We start from the raw sequence: 25,267 nt of genomic DNA, 5'->3' as shown, positions 1-25,267 counted from the left end.
TCGACTTGTTTTGCCGATAACTTTCAAACCGTAGCTCCGTTTCCGACGTGCTACTAGTCTATGAACTCGGGGCATGATGCACTTCGCCACAGTACCCTGGTCAACTAAAATTTTCAACTGGAACAAAAAGTCAACTTTTGACCCACTCGATCAACGGTCAACCTCGGTTAACGTGCACGAATTCCGATGTGATTTGGGACGAGGTGTTACAACCGTCCCCCCTTATAAGAATTTCATCCTCGAAATTCCGCACCTCACTGGAACAAATAAGGATACTGATCACGCATCTGCGCTTCGGGCTCCCAAGTTGCTTCCTCGATTAAATGGTTCCGCCATAAAACCTTAACTAGAGGAATAGTCTTGTTACGTAGCACCCACTCCTCACGATCCAAAATCTGCATTGGTTGCTCCACATACGAAAGATCTTCCCTTAATTCTATGTCAGGAGTCTCGAGTACGTGTGAGGGGTCTGCATTATACTTCCGTAGCATCGAAACATGAAACACGTTGTGCACTCGAGCTAGCTATTCCGGTAATGCCAATCTATAAGCCACAGGGCCAATCCTCTCCGTAATCTCGTAAGGTCCAATATAACGAGGACCCAACTTACCTCGTCGACCAAAGCGTACCACTCCTTTCCATGGAGATAACTTTAGGAATACCCAATCTCCTACTTCGAATTCCAAATCCTTCCTACGCACATCGGCGTATCTCTTCTGTCGATCTTGGGCAACCTTCAATCGGTCTTTAATGATCTTCACCTTGTCCAAGGTCATCCGTAAATACTCAGATCCAACCAGATTATTCGTTGCAAGGAGTCTCTCTTCTCCTACCTCACTCCAGCACAAAGGTGTCCGACACTGCCTCCCATATAAAGCCTCATATGGGGACATCCCAATACTCGCCTGATAACTGTTGTTGTAGACAAATTCTATCAATGGCAATTGTTCATCCCAGCTACCGCGAAATTGCATCACACAAGACCTTAGCATGTCTTCTAATGTCTGAATTGTGCGCTCAGCTTGTCCATCAGATTGCGGGTGAAAAGCGGTGTTGTAGTTAAGTCTTGCTCCTAGTGCGTCAGCCAACTTCCGCCATAGTCGCGAAGTAAAACGCGGATCTCGATCGGATACGATGGCTAGTGGTACTCCATGAAGACTTACAATACGTTACACGAACAATTGGGCCAATTTCTAGGGTGAGAAGCGCTCTCTTACAGGTAGAAAGTGTGTTAACTTGGTAAGACGATCGATGATTACCCAAATGCCGTCGTACCTTCTAGGTGTGGGAGGAAGCTTGAATACGAAGTCCATGTTGAGTTCTTCCCACTTCCACACGGGAATAGGTAAGGATTGGAGTAGTCCTGAAGGCTTCTGTCTTTCTGCCTTTACTTGTTAACAAATTAAGCACTTTGATACAAAATCTGCCACTTCTCTCTTCATGCCAATCCACTAATAATACTTAACAAGCATTCGGTACATTTTGGTACTTCCAGGATGCATCAGATACATCGAGCTATGCGCCTCTTCTAAGATCTCCTTCTTGAGTTCTGGGTTATCAGGAACGCAAAGTCGTCCTTTATACACGAGGGCTCCATCCCTCCTTATGGAAAACTCCGGATCAAGACCTTCTTGTACCTTGCCCTTAATTGTTCTCAATTTAGGATCTTCCATTTGAGTCTCCACTATACGATCCACCAACACCGGTCGCACCTGAAAACTGGCCATAAGAACTCCTGAAGGATGCATATGCATTAACACTCCCATCTTCTTCAACTCCACCATGAGAGGTAGTTGGATGGCTTGGATGTGAGGAAGAGATCCAATAGCCTTCCTACTCAAAGCATCTGCCACTACATTCGCCTTGCCTGGGTGATAATCAATCACACAGTCATAATCCTTCAATAACTCCATCCATCTCCTTTGCCTCATATTTAACTCCTTCTGAGTGAAAATGTACTTGAGGCTTTTGTGGTTGGTATAAATTTGGCATGTGGCCCCATACAAGTAGTGTCTCCACTTCTTTAGAGCAAAGACTACCGCCGCCAATTCTAAGTCATGTGTAGGGTAATTCTGTTCGTGCTGCTTCAATTGCCGTGATGCGTACGCTACCACCCTTTGATTCTGCATTAGCACGCAACCCAACCCTTGATGGGATGCATCACAATAGACTTCAAAACCTTCATGCCCATTAGGTAAAGTTAAGACAGGTGCGGATGTTAACCTTTGCTTCAACTCCTGAAAACTCTGTTCACACCTGTCCGTCCAGCTAAATTCAACCTTCTTTCGGGTTAAGTTATGAAGCGGTCCAGCAATTCTCGAAAACCCTTCTATAAAACGGCGGTAATATCCCGCTAATCCAATAAAACTTAGTACTTCCCTCACAGTGGTAGGGCGCTCCCAACTCAACACTGCCTTTACATTATTGGGGTCCACATAGATGCCTTCGGCTGACACGATATGTCCGAGAAAACCCACTTGATTCAACCAGAATTCACACTTGTCGAACTTAGCATATAGCTGATGCTGCCTTAGAGTTTGGAGCACTCTCTTCAAATGCCTCACGTGCTCTTCTTGGTTCCTAGAATAGATCAGGATGTCATCTATAAATACAATGACAAAACGATCCAAGTACGGATGAAACACCTGGTTCATCAAATCCATAAAAGCTGCTGGGGCATTGGTGAGTCCGAACGACATCATTAGGAATTCATAATGTCCGTACCTCGTCCTAAAGGCAGTCTTAGGAATGTCCGACTCTCGGATCCTTAACTGATGGTATCCAGATCTCAAGTCCATCTTGGAAAACACCTTGGCACCTTGGAGTTGGTCAAATAGATCATCTATCCTTGGCAACGGATAGCGATTAGGGATGGTTACCTTATTAAGTTGTCAGTAGTCGATGCACAGTCTTAGACTACCATCTTTCTTCTTCACAAACAAAACTGGAGCTCGCCAAGGCGATATGCTTGGTCTAATAAACCCCTTATCTACCAAATCTTGCAATTGGACCTTTAGCTCCCTTAGCTCCGCTGGAGCCATCCGATATGGTGGTAGAGAAATAGGCACGGTACCCGGAATTAATTCAATGGGAAAGTCAACTTCCCTTTCCGGAGGCAATCCTGGTAACTCCTCAGGAAACACATCCGAAAAATCCCACACAACGGGCATGTCTTCCAACCTGACCCCACTTACTCGGGTATCTATCACATGAGCCAAATACCAATGGCAACCCTTATTCAGTAGCTTCTTGGCAGTAAGGGTAGATATTAATCTCGGCAAAGGCTTTCCAACTTCCCCACGGAATACCACTTCTGGCAACCCTGGCCTCCTGAATGTAACTTCTTTGCTAAAACAATCTACGGATGCATGGTTCCTTGCCAACCAATCCATGCCCAAGATTACATCAAGTCCGGATAGATCCAACAGGATCAAGTCCGCTTCCATCACTTGATCTTCGATGCAGAAGAAACACTCCTTGATCAACTGGCTGGGCCACAAGGATTCTCCCGCAGGAGTGGCTATTTCTAACAGGCTCTCTAAAGGAGTAGGGGTCATACCAACCCGTACGACAAATTCTCTTGAGATAAACGAATGTGTTGCTCCCGGGTCTATAAGCACATGTGCATCATTACCAAAAATATTCAAAGTACCTGTGACAACGTTAGGTGTGAACCTAGCTTCCTACTGCGTCATAGCAAACACTCAACCTTGACCTGTCTGCTAGGGTTTCCTTCCTCTACCTCGACTCGATCCTGCAGACGGTTGGGCTGATCTCGAAGAAGCTCCTACTGCCTGACTCCCCTGGGAACTCTAACCCTGAAATACACCAGTATTCTGTGCTCGTCGACCTGCTCCTAGCACACTGCCACTACCATAAGGGCACTCCCTCCTTATGTGGCCTGGCTGCCTACACTGAAAGCATAAACCATCCATCTAACACGGCCCAGAATGCTTCCTCCTACAAATTGGACAAATCCGCGGAGAATCAAAGTGTGACTGCTGATACGAGCTTATATCCCCATTGATCAAATGGCGAGCTGACTGGGGCATACGATAACTGCCTCTCCTCTGAAATCTGCCTCGTGGGCTCGGTCCACCACTACCCGATGAGCCTGAGCTATGGCTTTTCTTGGACACTTCCTGGCTAGGTGCTCCACTGTATGAACCTTCGAATGATCTGCACCTCGAGGGTTTGCGCATCTCCACCTGTCTCTCTAGCTCCAACGCTGCATCCCTGGCGGACTGATAGGTGGGATGTACTGATCCAACAAGGTTGAGGGCTATATTTTCATTCAGACCATCCCACATATTTTCATTTAACAACCTGGTACGAAAACATCGATAACAGTAAAACCATAATTTTTCTTGTAATACAAGGTTCACCAAATAATATACCACGCGCATAATTATAAAAATTAAACCACCACTTTAAACAAATATTTTCATAAAATATTGAAACCAATTATGCCCAAAAAATAACATTAAAACCACATACAATTTATTACTGAAATACCTTGCTCATGCATAATAATTAAAATTAAATCACAATAAAATCATAATTAAAATTGTACCACATGAGCATAATTCAAATATCAATTAAACACCAATTAAATATAATTAATTGCCCCAAAATATTTTTAAAGGTGGGTCACTCACCTTAAGCGCGTATATCAGCTAAGATCCTCCGCAGGATTAACTCCACTACTTGCACGCGCACCTAAAACAGCCACAGCACACCAACCAAATATATTAATATTTTAATCGGGTAACTCCCAAATGGGTACCCGAGGAGCGAGCACAAATGACAACTAAAAATTACGAGTGATATACCGAATCGAAGCTTGGTGATGAGGATCACGGATTCGGTCTTACTTCCCGGAGATCGGACCCGAGGTGGTCGGAATCTCGTCGGAAAGCTTTCGGGATTCGACTCCTCAATTCTCCCAAACCATAGCGAATTGGAGGAAAAGGACACCGGATTTGGATTCAGGAGGTCGGAATTAGTGGACAGGGACCGGCGGTGCAACTGGGTACTCGCCGGAACAGTGACTTCCGGTGAGCCGCCGTGGTCACCGGCAACCGTCACCGACGGCGGCGCGTGTGGTGGCTGTTGGCTGATATTTTTTTGGCGGTTTTGTAGTTCAAGGGGAGAGGATTCCAACGGGACCGACGGTGAGGCAAACGGAGGCCGGACGGATGAGAGATCGGGGTTTGAAGATGTTTAGCGCCTCACCGGAAAATGCTCAAAACCCTGCGCGTCGGAGGTCCGGTGGTCGTGAAATTTGGTGGCTAGGCCGGAATTGCCACAGGTGAGGGACCAGTCAGGCGCGTGTGGCTTAAAAGTGGCCGGAAACAGGTCAACGGCAGTGGTCGGCGGTGGAGGGGAAAATCGGCGTCGAGCTTCGCCGGCTCGATCTAGGGGCGTCCGGCGACCAGCGGTTGTGAAATTTTAGGGTTCGGCCAGAAATGAGAAGGCGCTCCCGTCTGGCCGGATCGGCCGGAAAATTGGACAATTTTCGACGGTCGGTAGTTTCTCTCTCTTTCTCTCTCTCCTCTCTCACTTTCTCTCTCCTCCCTGACGCTTTTACCAAATAAAAGCCACCGTGGGTGACACTGTTCATCCACGTGGACCAATCAGGTGACGACACATGGCATTACTGTGCACTTAAGCTAGATATAATAAATTATTACGGTATCCGGCAAACTTCAAATATCCATAACTTTTTAACCAGATGTCCAATTTAAGCGTGCCGCTAGTCTATAAACTCATATCGACGAGTACTTTACAACCGTACAAAAGTCAAAACACAATTACACAACAATAAAAAGTCAACTCCCGGCACCTTTTGGACAGTTTGCACCTCGACTTGTTTTGCCCATAACTTTCAAACCGTAGCTCCATTTCCGACGTGCTACTAGTCTACGAACTCGGGGCATCATGCACTTCGCCACGGTACCCTGGTCAACTACAATTTTCAACTGGAACAAAAAGTCAACTTTTGACCCACTCGGTCAACGGTCAACCTCGGTCAACGTGCACGAATTCCGATGTGATTTGGGACGGGGTGTTACATCCTGATAGAAATATTCACATATAAAAATTATTTTCTATTGTACTATGCTACTTACTAAGATATCTTCAATTCATGTTTTATTTTTTTTTTTATTTGTTCCCTCAGGTTTAGCAGATAGCAAACAATGTACTTCGCGCATCCCATATTATTTTCACAGTTTCCACCGTAGCAGTTGTATTTATCTTTTGTTCCTTATCTTTATTTTCCCTGACTTATTCACATCTGCTGTACTATTCAATTTGACAAATACTCATAGAATGCTCTCATTTAAATTATGGATACAGAAGTGATCTTAGAATGCACGTTTAGTAATGGCCTATAGTATGATAAGCTATAATTATTGATTGTTGTTGGAGATTTGCAAGTTGTTGGGGCTTTATTTATATATATTGAGGTATTATATTATACAGCATGTCTATGTCTATCCACGACTTAGGTGAGGTTCCATTGCATTTTCTTTAGGGATTATCCAGTGGGACTTTTTTAAATTTGGCCACTCGTGGTTCGTTGGAGGGTTCTTAGGGTGGATCCTATCTACTTAGTATAAAGGCTTTATGTTTTAAATTGCAGATTATTGTACAACTCATCATTTATTTTGCTTTCCATGCCTACCTTTTTTGTTGGTATGAATTATATCTTGGTTATACTTTTGTATAGAACTTTTCATAATGCCATGAGGAGGTAGACGTGGCTCCCAGCAAGCTTTAGCTAGAAGTCAAATGCATCCACTTAAAAGGAGCATACGTTGAGTGAAACATCCCGACTTAAGAAAACATTTTGAATTTGAATTTTTGATCAAGTTTGATCGAAGTTGACTAGGTTGACCGTGTGCTTTAATGGGGGCAACGTGGCAAAGTATGCGTTTACTCAAGTTCATAAACTAGTAGCACGCCAGAATAGAAATTGAGATTAGAAAGTTATAATCAGAACAATGTACATTTCAAATTAATCGAGCGAGGTTAAAGTTGACTTTTTATTGACATGAACTATGGTGTTGACTTATGTGGCATCATATAGCGCTTATTGATATGAGACTATAAACTAGTGGCATACTTAATTTGGGCTTACAATTGAATAGTTATGGAATTGTAAAGCTGTTCTTATTTTTCTAGGACTGACTCTATTAGGTAGTCATGTAAAGGGGTTTTCAAAAAATACTCTTGATGGATGCCATGTGCCATGTGGCATTTCCCTTGCCTTTTTCTTTTCTCTTTTCCTTTTCCCCCTTTCTCTCCTCCTTCCCACTCGTAAACCACCCTCTCTCTCTTTCTCCTTCAACTCTGACCAGATTAATGTCTATCTGGTTGTCTATGCATTGCACATGCTGGACATGGGCAAAGTCTATGAAAATTTTGGCCAACAACCAGAGAACCATGCCAAGCTGTCCTTGGACTAGCCTAGATCAGGGCACCCAACATTGGTAATGGCAAAGCCAGTTTTTTAGCGATTCATCCACATTCTAGCCAATTTGTTTTTCCTTTCCACCATTTGTAAACCCCTTGAGCTTGATTTTGACTCCATTCAACTCAATTCCTCGCCGTTTTGGAGATATAATAGGTTGAACATTGGCCAAAATTTTTGAATCATTTTTCAACCATTGGCAGTAAGTTCATGTTGTTTGAGCTAAGTATCTTTGATCTTTATCTTGTAAGCTTTCATTTGGTATATAATTTTCTAATTATGGTTGAGTATTTAAAATTTACCCTTTTTAGCTAATTTTGAAAGTGCTGTAAAAATTGGTCTATGTTGGAAGTTTCCTAAAGTAATTCCTAGTGTATAGGTTCTTAGCAATTAGGGGAAATGTAAAATATTTCATGAAGTCGATTATAAGTAGAAAAGACACAATTTTAAGAAAATAGGCCATTGGGCTTTGCTGCATAGTTAAACAACTGGTGACTAATTTTTGGACCTTAAACACATATTGGTAGTCCAGATTATTTATATTACTCTCTTTTCTTTTCTTTTTTTAATGGAAGCAGAAGTAATGTTTTTTGCTGTGTTGTAGGCATTCGGGATGAGGCCTATGGTTGACCGTAAAGTGGAGCAAATATAAGTAGTGTCATTACTATGAATGATATATGTCTTTTAAGTTATATTTGAGTTATAAAATATCTATAACAAATATTTTATTAATTGTGGTGGTTTGATTAATAGAATGTGAAAATGCATTTTTATGGATCTTTGTAAGTATATTTATTATGTTTAATCGGGATTGTTCTATGAAGTTTATAATTGGCATGTTATTTATATTATTAATATTTATATTAGCAATTACAGTAAATTGAAAATGGATATATCATTGTTTAATTAGTTATATTTGTTAGTTTAATTTTCAATGCTACAGTGATTTTTTAGGTTGGTTTAAAAGTGGTTCAGTTTTTCTAAAGTCAATTAAGTATAATTGAATATTTAATTATTATTATTTTCACTTTGAATTTTTAATGCAGCTTTTCACAACCATTCTCTCTCTCTCTCTCTCTCTCTATATATATATATATATGCATGTTTTTGTGTGTGTGTGTTTATATAAGTGTGTTTGTGTACGTATAATCAAGAATTTGCAAAATCAATTGTTTATATTTATTTATTTGGGTTAGTTGTAGACTAAAAAGATATTCATTTATATGGTTTCTTTTAAATGCTTCTGCACTATACTTTTGGCTACAATCTATATTTGGATTGCGACATGGTTTATCATAAAGTTTAGTTTTGATAAGGTGAACATGTAGTTAAAATATGTTTGCATAATTTTATATATTTATATATTTATATGTGTGTATATAAATAAATAGGTGCATATGATTTTTGTAAGGCCATTTGTTATTAATTATTAATTTATCTAATTATTCACTTATTTATTTATTTATCTATGCTAATATTAGAGAACTAAAAGTTGTAAAAATATTTAATATTAAAATGATGTTTGATAGGATCCTAGATCAACTAGAGCCTAAACCCATATTATATTAGCTCGGATCGTAAAATTTAAGTTCAAGTTCTTGTGGTCATCTCAACCCCTAATCAACTTGTGACTAAAAATTTTGGTATATGATGAAGACGCCACAATAAATTATGGATGTCTTATTGATAAGTCAAACTAAAACACTCACTCTCTAATGGTGTTTTAGGTGTTCAAAGAGAATAAAGAGAATTCTTTCTTCCATAGTGCATGACATCCTTCTCAAATTGCTATGGTTTTCCTAATAAAATATGACCAGCATGCATGGGAACAACATCACACAATACAATATCCAAATACTTATCAATGCTGAATTTTACTTTGGCTTGTTTGTTTACTTTCATCTCGTGACTATCATTTAGCCAATATCATTTGGGATATTTAATGGTTGCTAATCCTAATTTATCAACTACCAAATTACTAATTACATTAGCATAACTTCCACTTTCAACTATCATATTACAAATGTTACCTTGAATTTCACATCGGGTGTGGAAGATGTTCTCTCTTTGAATTTGATCATCATATTTGTACACAGTTAGAACCTTTCTTGCCACTAAAGCCTTGAGTGTTTCTGATTTCCCATGTTCCTCACCTCCAAGTTCTTCTTCTTCAAGTTCAATTTCAGCCTTACTTTCTTCACTTTCAAATTCCAAGTCTTTGTTACCTTTTAGCACCATGATTCTCCTATTCGGGAATTGACTAGCAATGTGTCCTCATCTCTGGCATTTAAAACACAATGTCATGAGTGCTAAAAGGTAGAAGGTTTAGGATCAGCTTTACCTTCAATCTTAAGTGCTTGGATAGATTCGGTTTTTGCTTCTCTTTTTGGCCGATTGATGCTCTAATCACCGTGGTTCGGTTTTGGCTTGGTGTCATATGTGAAATTGCTTCTCCAAACACTTGGGTTTGTCCTCCCACTGCTTGAAACACCTGCAAACCCTGAGCCTCTCCTTCTCTTGAATTGGTTTTCAATTTTGATGGCCACATGAAGCATTTCCTCCAATTCTACATATTGTTGAAGCTCCACTTGGTTGGCTATATCACGATTCAAACCACCCAAGAACCTTGCCTTAGTTGTCTTTCGATCCTCATTCATGCTCAACCTCATCATAAGCATCTCCATCTCCTTATAGTAATCCTCCACAGTCCTACTATTCATGATTGAAGCCTTTGATGCAGCAGCCTATGGTAATGACTTAATGCAAACCTCTTTCTCATGGCTCCTTTCATTTGTTGCCAAATGGTAATGGGTTCATCTCCAAGTCTTGTTCAGGTACGTTGCTCATTGTCCACCATTGGAGTGCATAATGTCTAAACTCCAAAGCTCCAAATTCAACTTTCTTAGCCTTTGAATAATTATGACAATAAAAAATCATCTTCATTCGCCCCTCCCGCTCTAGGTCAACTTCCAGATCACTCTTTCCCATGAATGTTGGTATGTTGACCTTAATGTTTCCAAGATCATCATCTTCTTTTCTAGCTGGTCTCCCACAGGTTAGCCTTCCTTTGTAAGCAAAAATATTATCGACCCCCTATTCAAAATCATCTCCAAAATCACCTCCTTCAAATTCCTCCCTAAGCCTTCCTCTGCCTACTCATCCTTGTCCTCATCCTCTGCCTCCATAAAATTCTTACCTTGGATTCGGGCCACCTTGAGATGTTTCTAACCTATCCATCCTTTGATCTAGGTGATCAAAGTGAGCATTCATCCATTGAAGTTGTTCCAAGACCGCCATCATGTCGGTAGGTTTACCTCCACTTCCCGTTGCTTGAGAGTCACCCTTGACCCCTAGGGATTCTTCTTCATTAATTCTACATGATCCATCTCCTCTTCTTATTCTATAATCTATCATGTTAGTATAAATAACACAAAAATTCTCACCAAAATCAGTCCGTCACGTGTTTCACTCAAACAAGGTCTCGACACTTGTGTTTGCACACTAGTTTTGACTCTTACCCTCTTTTAAGATCACTCTCTTGCCTTTTTCCACTTACACAATCTTCTCAAAGTTATAATTAAAACACACACAAAACAGCAACTAGATCATAAAATTGTCTTAATTAAGCTTGTCAACAAAACAACAACTAAAACAAACAAATACCGAGTGAATCGCAAAACCTAGTCTTGACCTAACTAACAAAAAATAAGATAAATCAACAAGAAAGTTTTGGAATTCAATAAGGAACTGAACAGAATATTAAAAAATCAATAATTCAAGGATAAAATTTAGAAAAGAGATCCAAACAATGAACAAGAAACAATTCGAACAAATATGGAGTAGTTGTTGGTTGTTGTTCTTGTGATTAAGTCTTTGTATCAAATCCTTTAACTGATTTTAATCCAATCAATTTTAGCACCCCAAAATTTAATTTTCTAGAAACAATATATAACTAATAAACAGCAGCTCCAAAAATCTCAACTTCAAATTTCCAGCTCAAACAAATTCAAATTCCAAATTTCAACAAACTGGCTTTTTGTTTTTTTTTTAATTTTAAATTCTCGACTTTTTGGCTCTTTTTTTTTTTTTTTTTGTTTATCATAAATAAAGTATTGCAAACACACCATCCAAAAGTATCAAAATCAACTCAAACCACAAACTTCAATCCATCAAGAATCAAACCCATGACCACTAAAATACAAATTTGCAAATTTTGTGAATTTGTAATTTGTTGCCGCAAATACACTTATTTTCCTTCTTTTTTTTTTCGATATATGAATGCATTTAAATAAGATTAAAAATAGCAAAGAAAAATCAATAAATAACAAAATTAACAAGAACAAAGATGATGAACAACTACTTAGCTAGGAAAAAAATACGGTAAAACAAGGAAATCCTAATTTGACTAGGAATTAGATTTTTCTTTTTAATGCATAACGTGTATCAGATAGATGCAACCTTAACCTAATGCCAAAATTGCATAACAACACAAATCAAAATAAAGCAAATAAAGATAGATTAAATCTCAATAAAATTCGGCTCTGATACCAAATGATACGAACCTACGTCAACTCACACCTAAACTCATATAATATTAGCCCAGATTGAAAGAATTAAGTTTAAGTTCTTATGGTCACCTCAACCCCTAATCAAATTGTGACTAGAAACCTTGGTATATGATGAAGATGCCACAATAAGTGGTGAATGTCCTATTGATAAGTCAAACCAAAACACTCACTCTCTCACAAATAATTTACTGTATAATATGTATGTTGATTTTTCATTGAAAATAAGCCTTTAAATAGGCTAAAGTTACAAAACTATAAACGCTAATTAACTAGGTAAAATTTTGCCATTGAGATTAGAAAACAAGTGTTGGCCGAATTTCACATGCTTTCCAAAACGTATTTAAATTTGATTCCCTTATTTTGAGTTAGGAATTAATTAATTTACATTTGAAATAATAAAATAATAACTTTTGTAAGTTAATTTTGTCCAACAAATAAATAAATAACAACCAAAATAAAAGCTAATTTCCTAACACAAAAAGTCAAAATCAAAATAGGAAACTTGTTGACAAGTTTGACAACTAAGCTATCTTTGACCAATTTCCAGCTTGTAAAGACTCCAAATCAGATCCAATGTGCCATGCAGGATGCCAAATAGGATTAATTATGAGTTCCATATGTTTCCCTTGATTGGAATAAAGAGAAAGTGCCAAAACAACAAAATACAGCAAAGCCAGCGCCAATTTGATGCATTTTCTGCCAAATTGAGTTGTTGTGTGCACAGGTTGAATGGTTCCATGGATTCTTGTTGATATCAATTGAATTTATGAAGTTATGAATCCATTCCTTGCTGCCCGAAATCCAAAAATGCACTAAAATAACTACCCTGGTCCATATTGGCCTCCACCACTTGGATGCTTAAAACATGCTTTGAATCTTCGGATATTAACAAGCCCATTTGAGAATGATAACTCCTTGTATAAATCTAGCCATGATATCCTTAAATCTCTTCGCTTGAGCCCTAATGATTTGCCCGGTCTTAAATTGTATAGGATCTGCACCCCAGCGGGTTGTCAGATATGCGAGTATGGACGGATTCTCATCAATGTTAATGTGGTATGTATTTATTTATTTATTTATTTACTTGTTTAAAACATTTAGTTATAGTTTTAAAATGTAATTATGAGTAGACGATATCATAATTGTTATTTTTATATGTGACTAGCTATTCTACGGATACACCATACAGTATTGGTGTTCTGCTGTAACAGCCCACTACCACCCGCATCAAGATATTGTCCTCTTTGGCCCAGGGTTCACTCCTTCTCTCCCCCTTGGCCTCAAGGTTTTGTCAAAATGCGTCTTGAAGGGAGAGGTATCTATAGCCTTATAAAGACCGCTTCGTGCCCCTCTACAATCGATGTGGGATGTTACAATCCTCCCCCCTTGGGGCCCAGCGTTCTCCCTGGCACACCGATCTGGGTCCGGCTCTGATACCACTGTAACGGTCCAGTACACCCGCATCATGATATTGTCCGCTTTGGGCCCAGCCCGCACGGTTCTGTTTCTACCAGTCCCATTGGCAAAAGGCCTCTTGAAGGGAAAGGTATCCGCATGCTTATAAGCCATGCTTCGTTCCCCTTTCCAACCGATGTGGGATGTTACAATCCTCCCCCCTTGGGGCCCAGCGTCCTCGCTGGCACACCGATCCGGGTACTGGCTCTGATACCACTGTAACAGCCCAGTACCACCCGCATCAAGATATTGTCCTCTTTGGCCCAGGGTTCACTCCCTCTCTCCCCCCCGGCCTCAAGGTTTTGTCAAAATGCGTCTTGAAGGGAGAGGTATCCACAGCCTTATAAAGACCGTTTCGTGCCCCTCTCCAACCGATGTGAGATGCTACATCTGCACTGTTATGTTTAGTGATTAGCGTGTAGGTTATATTTAGTCATCTGTTATGAGCTATGGTGAGTGAGGGTAGGCAGGTAATTTATAGTGATGACATTAGCCACCCTATTCATGGCTAAAAGATGCCAGGTTTAGCCATTCCTATAGGCACTAAGGTGTGTGAGGGTAGGCACAATTTTTTTTTTTTTTAATATTGATGAAATTAGCCACCCACGTTTAATCGTAGGATGATAAGTTATGTAACAATGGCACCTTTGGGATGCCAAGGGGGCTGCATACATCTCTTCTTCCTTTTTTTGTTAAGTGGTTTGAGACGTGAAACATCACTTGACAACATTGGTATATCGTATGGTGCACCAGGTGTTCTTTCTACATATATATGTTTGTACTATATTTTAATTGATTACAAGACCAGTGGGTTGGATGACCATTATAGCAACCAGTCTTGGCTACATTGGTAGTAGTATACCTAAAACAATTGATGGGACCATGTATTATACATCGAGTGCATCTTCACTATAAGTATACAAATATGTGATGTATTTATCAATTTCAGTTTCATTTTACCTTATTATTATTATTATTATTATTATTATTATTATCGACTGCACAATTATTGTACTATAAATTCATCCTTCAGGTAGGAGTAATAGGCAGGTGTATTAGCTTAAGGGCAAGCATTGTAGACTAATAGGAGTACAAGCCTTCGGGCAAGTACTTTAACCTTGGGATAGTTATTTAGCCTCCAAGTAGGTATTGTAGCCTTTAGGGAGGAATTGTAGCCTTCGGGCAAGAATACTAACCTTCGGATAAGTATTTCAGCTTTCAGGTAGTTATTGTAGCTTTCAGGCACGTACTTTAGCCTTTGATAGTTATTATAGCCTTTGGGCAGGTGTATTAGCCTTTGGGCAAGTATTATAGCCTTCATGTAGGAGTACTAGCCTTTGGGCAGGTACTTTAGCCTTCAAGCAAGCATAGTAGCCTTTAGGTAAGCGTTGAAGTCTTTAGGCAGGTGTCTTTTCTATGGGTAGGTCACTCAAATCTTTCAAAAAATTTGTACATATTTGTGTTATGTGTATGTGTAACACCCCATTTTGAAGTACACCGGAATTTTTCTCGCATTGACCCAATTTAACCGTTGTTGACCAAGTGGATCCCATTTTGACTTTTTTGTCCGGATAGAATTCTGCATTGACCGAGGCACCATTATGAAATATGCATCGACTTGAGTTCGTAGACTAGTAGCACATCGAAAATAGAGCTACAGTTTGAAGGTTATGCAAGAAATATCTTGCTGTCCGAACTGTCAAAGGGTGTCGGGTTTTACTTTTTATTTTTGTAAAATTTTACTTTGACTCATGTATGGTTGTAAAGTACTCGTTAATAAGAGTGCATAGACTAGTAGCATGTCTAATTTGGACATTTGGTTAGAAAGTTATAGATCTGTAAATTTTTTCTAAGATAATTTTAATTGCATGGGTGTGTAAAATGTGTGCATAGTGCCGTGCCATGTGTCAAACTCTCAGCCAAACCTATGAGTGCACAGTGGCACCCACAGGTGGCTTTTTAATTAGTGAAATGGCTGATGTGGAGGCATGTGAGAGGTGAGAAAAGGAGAGAGGGAGAAGAGAGAGAAAAAGGATAGAGAGGATGAACCGGCTAGTGTCGATTAACCATCCTCCAGCCACTTTTCGTCAACACACGTCAAACAGCCACCACCCTCCCTCCATTTCAGGCCAGCCCCCATAACCACTGCCAGATCGCCGGCGACGCGCCCAGATCGGGGCTTTTTTCGTCAACAGTGCTGTTTCCTTCTCTAACCAATTTCTCCCAAAACAGCCACCCATTTTTGACATTGCCAGTCCCATTGAGTTTCCCATCCTTTGATCGACCTCTCCACCAAACATCAAGGCCATTGGCCATCGGACGCGCTGTCGGCGGTTGGGTTTATTGATGGGCACGGCGGCTAGCTGGAAAACACAATTTCGACGAGGTCTCGATGATCTCACCTACCATTTCCCACTAATTTGACCCCATTGAGTCCATATTTGAGGTCCTTTTCCCTCAATTCTTGATGGATCATGAGATATGGGAACATGAAGTCTAGAACCTTTCCGACGAAATTTCGGCCGTCACAGGTCCGATCTCCTGTAGGTAAGACTCAATCCGTAATCCTTGCATTGTAAGCTTCATTTCGATATATTATTTTTAAATTTTGGACACCGTTTATGTTGGCCTCTTGGGTAATCGTGTATAATTTATCCGATTAAAATATTAATTTAATTGATTTTGTGTGGTATTGATATTTTAGGAGCACATGTGAGTCGCGGGATCAATCCTATTGAGGATCTTGATTGATTCGAGTGCTTGAGGTAAGTGATCCACCTTCAAATCTATTTTCGGCTGTTAAATTACATATATTTTGTGGTAATTAAATATTTGCAGTCGATATTTTATTTGTTGAATAATTATTAAATTTCTATTCAAAAATTTTGATGCCAAATTTGGGGTGAAACTATATATATGCATAGAAATCATATTTTTGATTTTAAGAAATTATGCATTTGTAGATTTTTATTGTGATTTTAATGGAATTTTATTAAAATTGATTTTGAGGATTTGAGAAAAGTATTATTTTAAATTATTATGCTTCAAAAATATATTTGTGCATTTAAATATTTATGGATCTTGTTTTATGGTGTTGAAAAATTGGTATATTTAAACTAATGGATTTAAATTGATGGATTTGAAATTGATGGATTTATATTGATGGATTTTATGTTATTGAATTATGATGATGATTTAAAGGAAATGTGGATTTATGGATTTGAAAAGATGAGTTAAACCCCGTGGTAAATTATGAGATTTTGAGATTTGTAAAATATATGATTTTATTGGTTTTAGATGCACCATACAGTACTAGTGCTCTGTACTTTATACATGGATATGATTAGCGCATAGGTTTATAGGGTTGTCATGTGGATGCCATTGGACCCGAAGGCTGGCAGGGTATAATACATAGTGAGCATCAGCCGCCCCCTTCCATGACTGATAGCAGTGACACTATAGGACGCCAAGCAACTGTATGCTGGTTTCTTTCTTTAACCTCCCTGTCAAGTAGTGCTTGGGACGGTGGGTACCATCGGACACCACTGGTATATAGTTTGGTGCATCAAGTGCTTTTCTTGATATGATTCCTAAAATTTAAAATGTTGTTTTAAAAGAGCATTTAAAATTAAAATGTATTTAATGGTGTTTTTATTATTTATTTCAATTTGAGATTTTAACATAAATCTCACAGAGGTTTATTATGTTTTCATCATCTATTCATAATAATGTTTTAAAATGCATTTTACATTATTTTATTACTTACATTGATTTGGTGATTTAAAATGGATTTTATTATATTCTTACCACTTTTTTCAAATAGATGTTTAAATTGATTTAAACATTTCTTTTATTAATTAATTGATTTATCCTACTTATTTTAAATTGATTATTTAAATGCATTTATTCATTTTTTCATTATTGTTTCAATGTGGGATTTTAACATTAAATTTATCGTATTTTATTGCCTATGCAAATTGAGGTTTTAAAGTAAATAAAATATTCCTTTTATTATTTATTTTTTATTTCATTGATTTAGTTAATTGAAATCTTATAAATTATATATTGAGTTTTAATTTTATTTTATGCCAAATTTATCTACGACAAGTTTATTTATGATTTTATTTTATCTTATGATATTTTATTATAAATTCAATTATTTGTTATTAAATTATCCTCAAGGTTATATTGTAAGATTTAAATTATTGTATTTTATTTATTATTTACTTCATTGATTTTGGGGTATAAAATGATGGGTTTTGTAAAAATATTTTCAAAGGAGGACCTTTCCAATCCAGTGAATTGTGACAGTTTCAAGGGAAATATTATTTTCAACTAATTATTATTTATTCACTTATTTAATATCAATTAATTAAGTTTATTTTATTAATATATTATTACTATATAGTAGATTGGGTCACTCACTAAGATGATTAGTATCTCACATTTTAAAATCCATTCCCCTCGACCCAAGTTAGTAGAAGTTGATCGTCTGGGGACGAGCTTGATGTATTTGTTTATTGCTAAAAGTCCAAGAAGCTTTCCTTTCTTTTCCTTCCTATCTTGTATTTTTTTCTTTTATCTTTTGTTGTATTAAATTTCATATTTAGGGCAACTTTAAAATGCTCTCTATATTATGTTGGATGTATTTAATTAATATTACATGGATTCTTTGTTTATTAATTTGAAGTGCGGTAAATTTATGGAAATGATTTGTAGTAAGTTGGGAGGAATAAGGAGATATTGTTAGAAGTGCGTTGTTTGTGTAGGAAATTTTGTAGTAAGGCCAACCTTTAGAGGAAATGCTGCCTGATTTTCTATTAGAGGGTCCGGAAGGGTCTCGTTGGGATCAGGGCTTGTCTAGGGTTCCGATGAGTGATCTCGCATGGGTTCTAATAGAGTGGTATCAGAGCTCTAAGTTCTCGTATTCCTAAGGGACTGTGCATTGTTGTGTATCCCATCCGCATTTATTCTATTGTTTTAACCATGTTGAAGCATCGTTCCCTTACCTCAAAGAGAATTTGTTGCTCGATTGTAATAACTCAAACCCTTTAGGATGTTAATTATAGATCACCACTCCTATAGAAGAGTCCTAATGGCCTAGTCAAATGGTCAAGGGTTGTCTTTTCTATATCGAATATTAAGGGATGGAAGCAGAGTTTATTCTGTTGGACCTTTTGGGCTTGAAGTAATCATAGACATGGATTGGTTAGCCGTGACTTGTATCTTTGTGGAATGCTACAATAAAGAAGTAACGCTTATGCAATTTGGCCTACACAAAGTCGTGTTTTGTGGAAAAGTTAGGAGACCATTGCAAAGGTTAATTTCTACCCTCATTGCCAAGAAGTTACTGGACAAGGGTTGTCAAAGTTACTTAGCCCATGTAATGAATACCCGAGTGAGTGGGGTAAAATTGGAAGATGTGCCTGTGGTAAGACTTTTCGAATGTGTTTCCTAATAAGTTACCAGGGTTGCCACCATAGAAGGAAATTGACTTCTCTATTGAATTAGTTCCTAGCACCGTGCCTATTTCTTTGCCAGCATATCATATGGCTTCATCAGAGTTAATGGAGCTAAAGGTTCAACTATAAGATTTGGTAGATAAAGGTTTTATTAGACAAGTGTATCATCATGGGGAGCACTTGTTTTATTTGTGAAGAAAAGGATGGTGGTCTAAGGGTGTGCAATAACTACTGAAAACTTAATAAGGTGACCATCCTTAATCGTTACCTATTGCAAAGAATCAAAGAATAGATGACTTATTTGATCAACTCCAAGATGCTAAGTGTTTTATAAGATCGACTGAAGGTCTGAGTACCATCAATTAAGAATGTGAGAGTCGACCATCCTTAAGCTCGAGCAGGAGATCCTAGAGGAGGCGTACAATTCAATATAAGTGATGCATCCCGGGAGTACCAGGAGGTATGGAATGCTCATTAAGTATTATTGATGGATTGACATGAAAAAGGAAGTTACAGATTTTGTATTAGGGTGTTTAATTTGCTAATAAGTGAAGGCAAAAAGATAGAAACCGGCAAGACAACTTCAACCCTCGCCGATTCTGGTGTAGAAGTTGGAAAAGCTCAATATGGGTTTCATGTTCAAACTACCACCCATAATGAGAAGGTATGATAGTTTTCGGGGTGATCATCGACCGACTCACTAAGTCAGCATGCTTCCTACTTGTGTAAGAGGGGTTCTCACCAGAGAAATTAGCCTAGCTATTCATAAAACATATTGTGAGTCTACACAAAGTGTCGGTCACCATCTCGTTTGATAGAGTCATGCTTTACTTCACAATTATGGCAAAAGTTAGCAGATGCACTTGGAGAGAGAGTCAACAACAGTACCACCTTTCATTTGCAGATATGCTAACATCATGCATAATAGTATTTTGAAGGAACTAGGATGAATAATTGCTGTTGGTAAAGTTTGTTTATAATAACAGCTGCCAACAAAGCATCAGAATGTCCCTGCACAACTGTGCTGAAGTGAAGTGGGTGAGGAGAAGCACCTGACGATGAACAATGTGATTGGGTCTGAATACCTACGGATGACTTTGGACAAGGTGAAAGTCATCTGAGAAAGGTTGAAAGCTACTCAGGATCGATAGAAGGTTTACACCGATGTGCATAGGAAAGATCTTGAATTTACAGTCGAAGATTGGGTTTTCTTGAACTTATCTCTGTGGAAGGGAGTCGTACGCTTTGGCTGATGAGGGAAGCTAAGTCTTCTTACTTTGGTCCCTATGAAGCTATTGAAAGAATTGCTTTCGTGGCATATAAGTTAGCACTACCAGAATAGTTAGCACGAGTACACAACGTGTTCCACGTTTCAATGCCACAGAAGTACATTATAGATGCATCGCACGTGCTTGAGACTCTCGATATTGAGTTAAGAGGAAAGTTTATCATATGTGGAGCATCCAATTTCGATCTTGGATCTCGAGGAGCGAGTATTGTGAACAAAACTATTCCCCTGGTTAAAGTCTTATGGTGCAATCACTTAGTAGAGGAGGCGATATGGGAGCCCAAGGTGTGGATGCGCAATCAGCACCCTTACCTATTTTAGTAACACATGAAATTTTAAGGACTAAATTTTTATGAGAGGGGGAGATTGTAACACCCCATTCCGAAGTACACCAGAATTTTTCTCGTGTTGATCCAGTTTGACTGCAATTGGTTTTGAATTTTTTATACAGATAGAATTCTTCATTGACCAAGGTTCCATTGCGAAGTACGCACCAACCTGAGTTCGTAGACTAGTAGCACGTTGAAACAGAGCTACAGTTTGAAAGTTATGAGAGAAAAAGGTTACAGTCCAAATTGTCCAAGGGTATGGGGTTTGACTTTTTATTTTGGTAAAATTGTGCTTTGACTCATGTGTGCTTTGACTAATGGCATGCCTAATTTGGACATTTGGTTTGAAAGTTATGGACTTGTGAATTTTTTCTAAGACAATATTATTTTATGTTTAATCGTGTAGGTGTGTAAAATGTGTGCATAGTTCCGTTCCATGTGTCAATCTCTCAGCCAAACCCATGAGAGTATAGTGGCACCCATGGGTGGCTTTTAATTGGTGAAAATGGCTTATGTGGAGGCATGTGAGAGGTGAGAGAAGGAGAGATAAAAAGAGAGAGAAAGAAGAGAGAGAGGTGAGCCACCCAAAACCCATGGATAGATTGCCAGCGACGCGCCCAGATCGTGGCTTTTTCCATCTACGGGGCCGTTTCCTTCTCTAATTGATTTCTCCCAAACCAGCCACCTGTTTCTGACACCGTTGGGTCCCTTTGAGTTGCCTGTCTTCCAATCTACCTCCCCTCCAAAAATCATGGCCATTGGCCACTGGACAAGCCGCTAGTGGTGGGCTTTAGTGGCTTGTCGGAAAACACAATTCCTATGAATTCCCGATGATCTCATCTACCCTTTTCCACTAAATTGACCCCCCTAGGTCCATATCCGATGTCCTTTTCCTCAATTCTTGACGGATCATGAGATTTGGGGACATTAATTTCGGAAGCTTTCTGGCGAGATTCTAGCCGCTACAGGTCCGATCTTTGGAAGGTAAGACCAAATTCCATCCATTTTAGTCCATATGACTACCCTAGACCACTAAATTTTAAACTTCTTGACTTTGAATATGTTTTCCATTTTACCAAATTTCGAGTCACTTGAAAAATATATGCTGATTTGAATTCTACCTAAAGGTTTCTGTTAATTTTCCAGCCACCACCAACGATGATTGGCCATGCTGAGTTCATCAGTATGTTACTCATCTCTTGGGTTTCTTTATTGATATAAAGTTTATGAATTTTGGACATCGTTTGAATATGTTTCCTTCTTGGGTCAATCAGTTTAATGCCAAGTAAAATTGGATTTTGTTTGGACAACTTATGACCATATCAGAGTTGGTTTTACATAATCAAATGTCAATATCACCTAATGGAAGGTTTAATAATTTTATAAAACTTGCCTTCAGATGAAAAACCCCAATTTCAAGTTCTAGATCTTGAGAGTTTACAGTACAATTGGACAATTTGGTGTCAAATTTATGTAATTTTATGGTTATATAAATTTTTATAAGACACTTGGATGCACCAATGTCTTTGCTGTGATTTTTAAAGCCTAAGAAATATTTAATTATGTTACAGGCTCATGTACTGCGCCTCAAAACTACCCTGTGGAGGAACAGGAGTGATCACCAGTGGTCCTTGTGAGTGGTTTATATTTTTAAAAAGTTTTGGGCATATAGTATAATAATTATGTGGTTTGAACATTTTATATGTTGTATGGTATGCATATATATATATATACACATACATATATGTGTTATAATTTTATGTCATTTTTTCATACAATTTTGAATGGTTTTAAATTTAAATGTGTTTATAATGAACTTGTGAATCTTATAATTAAATATCATGGTATTTGAATTGATGTTTTGAGAAAATGAATTAGAAATTTTATATTTTTAACAAGTTGAAGCATTTTATATTTTAAAATGCTTAAAATGATTTATGGTGATATATATTTCACTGTTGATATTTATGTTTTGGCATAAAATGATAATTTTGAATTTTTGGAATATTTAAATAACTAGTTGGATTTATATATTATATTCAGGCTTATGGCACAAAATTTGCTTGGAAAAATGAAATATATGATGTTGAAAAGTTTGTCTATGAATACATTTTTATTGTTTTTAATAGTGTATCATACAGTACAAGAGGTTCTGTTTATTGTTATTAGAGTGCTAGGCTTGCAATGATGCCTTTAGTATATAAAGGTCATGAGATGGGATCTTCCCACAGTTGCTCTATTATCACAATTCCTTTAGTATGCTAGGTGTTGTGAGGTTGGTTCTTTACGGTTTATTTTTTGCCAAGATTCATTTAGGATGTTAAACGTCATGAGATGGGTTCACCCGATGGTTCTTTATTCTCTCTCTTTATTTTTTAAGATGTTTTGTGATGTCGTGTACCATTTGACAGCACTAGGTATATCATACATTGTTTATTTTTCTAAGTACATTATTGGTTTTATGATATAATTGGGGAATTTTATTGATTTTTCATTATTATGTCATGATTTTATATGGAAATTCCAATATTTACTGCCTATTTGTTTAAATTATAATATTTAAATGTTTTATTATTAATAACCTATTTTATGATATTCATTTAGGGTATAAGTTGGTTTTTGTTAAGTAGTTTTAAAAGAGGAGCTTTTCAAAATAGTGAAATGAAGGATCTTAAGAAAGTTTTACAAATAAAATATTAGTTTTCCATTACACTGTACTACTCGCTAAGATATCTTTATAGTAAGTTTTTTTTCTTTTTTTAAATTCATTCCCCTAAGTTGAAGAAGTTACCAGACAGTCTACCTTGCAAATCATATATCGTTTTTGTAATTTCCATTGCAATAGTAATATTTATCTTTTCTTGTTTTTCTTTATTTTTCTAGACTTATTTACATTAGTTGTATCACTTAATTTTACAAATACTCTTACAATGCTTTAATATGTATTTTAAGTATAGAAGTGACCCCCATATGCTTGTTTAGTAATGACCTATAGTATGATATACTGTAGTCATTGACTGTAGTTGGGACTTGCATGCTGTTGTGGCTTTATTTAAAATATATTGATGTATTATTTCATATTGCATGTGTGTATTTTTCCATGGTTTGGATGAGGTTTCGTTGGGTTTTCTCTAAGGAATGCCTTGTCAAACTTTCTTAGGCAGGTCATTTGAGTTTTTGGGATGGTTCTCTAACAACGATTCTGCTAAAGCATCCATAGCTACACTTAAATGGAAACATGAAAAACCTAAGTTCACCATTTGCCACCTTCTCACAAATAAAGTGAAGTGAAAATCCACTTTGATACGCTTCATCTTGGAGTGTAAAATTAAATTTGCACAAATATATATTGTTCTAACAATATTACAATGGATAATAGTAACCTATGGAATTGTTAACTGTAGCTTAAGTATCAAAGAATGCAACCAGCACAATTCTGGTATTACCAATGCTACATATCTGGTCTTATGCCTCCATAAAAGAATGAAACACATTACATTGTTTCTTAGACATCCAAGAGATTGCATTAAAACAGAGCAAAAAAAGATATAAGCATATGTGGAGGCATGGTCATCTTATTACCAACCCAATTTGCATCACTTTAGGCATGAATAGAAAGAGCAATTTTTAGAATATTAAAATATTAATAATTTTTATAATATTCTATATTCTAACTATAAATTAGAAATATATTATATAATTCTAATTATAATTTTATTTATAATATAGAATAGAAAGATAAAAAAGAAATAGAATTAAAAAAAAATGGAAATGATTCAAAGGTTTCTCAATGACTTACATGAAGTTTTCTTATATATATATATATGCTTATGTTGTCATACGTTTGTATTTGTCAAGCCCTTTATTCAATTTAATTCGATATTAATGTAAATGAACCATAATAGCATGTCCAGATTATAAGAAATCCCATTGAGGACACTTTGTGGAATCTATGCTTTTAAAATTTGTTTGAGTTTGTAAATAAATTGCAAATATGATCTACATAATAAATGCCCAAGTCTCTTTAGGATCCCGATTCTAATATGGTCCCCATGCTTCATTATCCCACACTGCTCCTGAAAGATACCTATGATCATAAAGATAAACCTGTGGATCTTTAATAGTTAAATTGGTTTGAAAGTTTATCACAAAAGATTCATTTGTCTTTACCTTTTTTGGGGTACATATGTACGAATTATTCAAGTTATATTACTTCATCAATTTAGCTTGCTTCAAAGTTTTCATATTTATCTTAATTAGCAAAATGTAAATGGATTGTGGTGTTTAATTCGAAAATTAAGTTTGAGCAAGAGACCTAGCTTGGTATGTGATACGAACCTAGGTCGACTTGCTTTTTAACCTGTATTATATTCCCAGATCTTAATTATGTTTAGATTATAATGGAAACCTTAACTCCTAATCAACTTGTACTTAGAAACTTTGGTATATGATGAAGACGCCACAATAGATGATAGATGTCTTATTGGTAAGTCAAACTAAAACACTTGATTTCTATTAGGTGTTTTAGGTGTTCAACGAGAACAAAGGGAATTCTTTCTCACAAATATTTGTCTGTATGAATAATATACTATATATTATTGATAAAATAAGCCTTTATATAGGATAAGGTTCACAAAACAAAACCCTAAAACACCAGGCTAAAACCGGCCATAGAGATTAGGAAACAA

The sequence above is a fragment of the Ziziphus jujuba genome, chromosome 9, assembly GCF_031755915.1.
Source record: "Ziziphus jujuba cultivar Dongzao chromosome 9, ASM3175591v1".
In the NCBI taxonomy this organism is placed as follows: Eukaryota; Viridiplantae; Streptophyta; class Magnoliopsida; order Rosales; family Rhamnaceae; genus Ziziphus; species Ziziphus jujuba.
Note: the sequence above shows the minus strand (reverse complement) of the source record.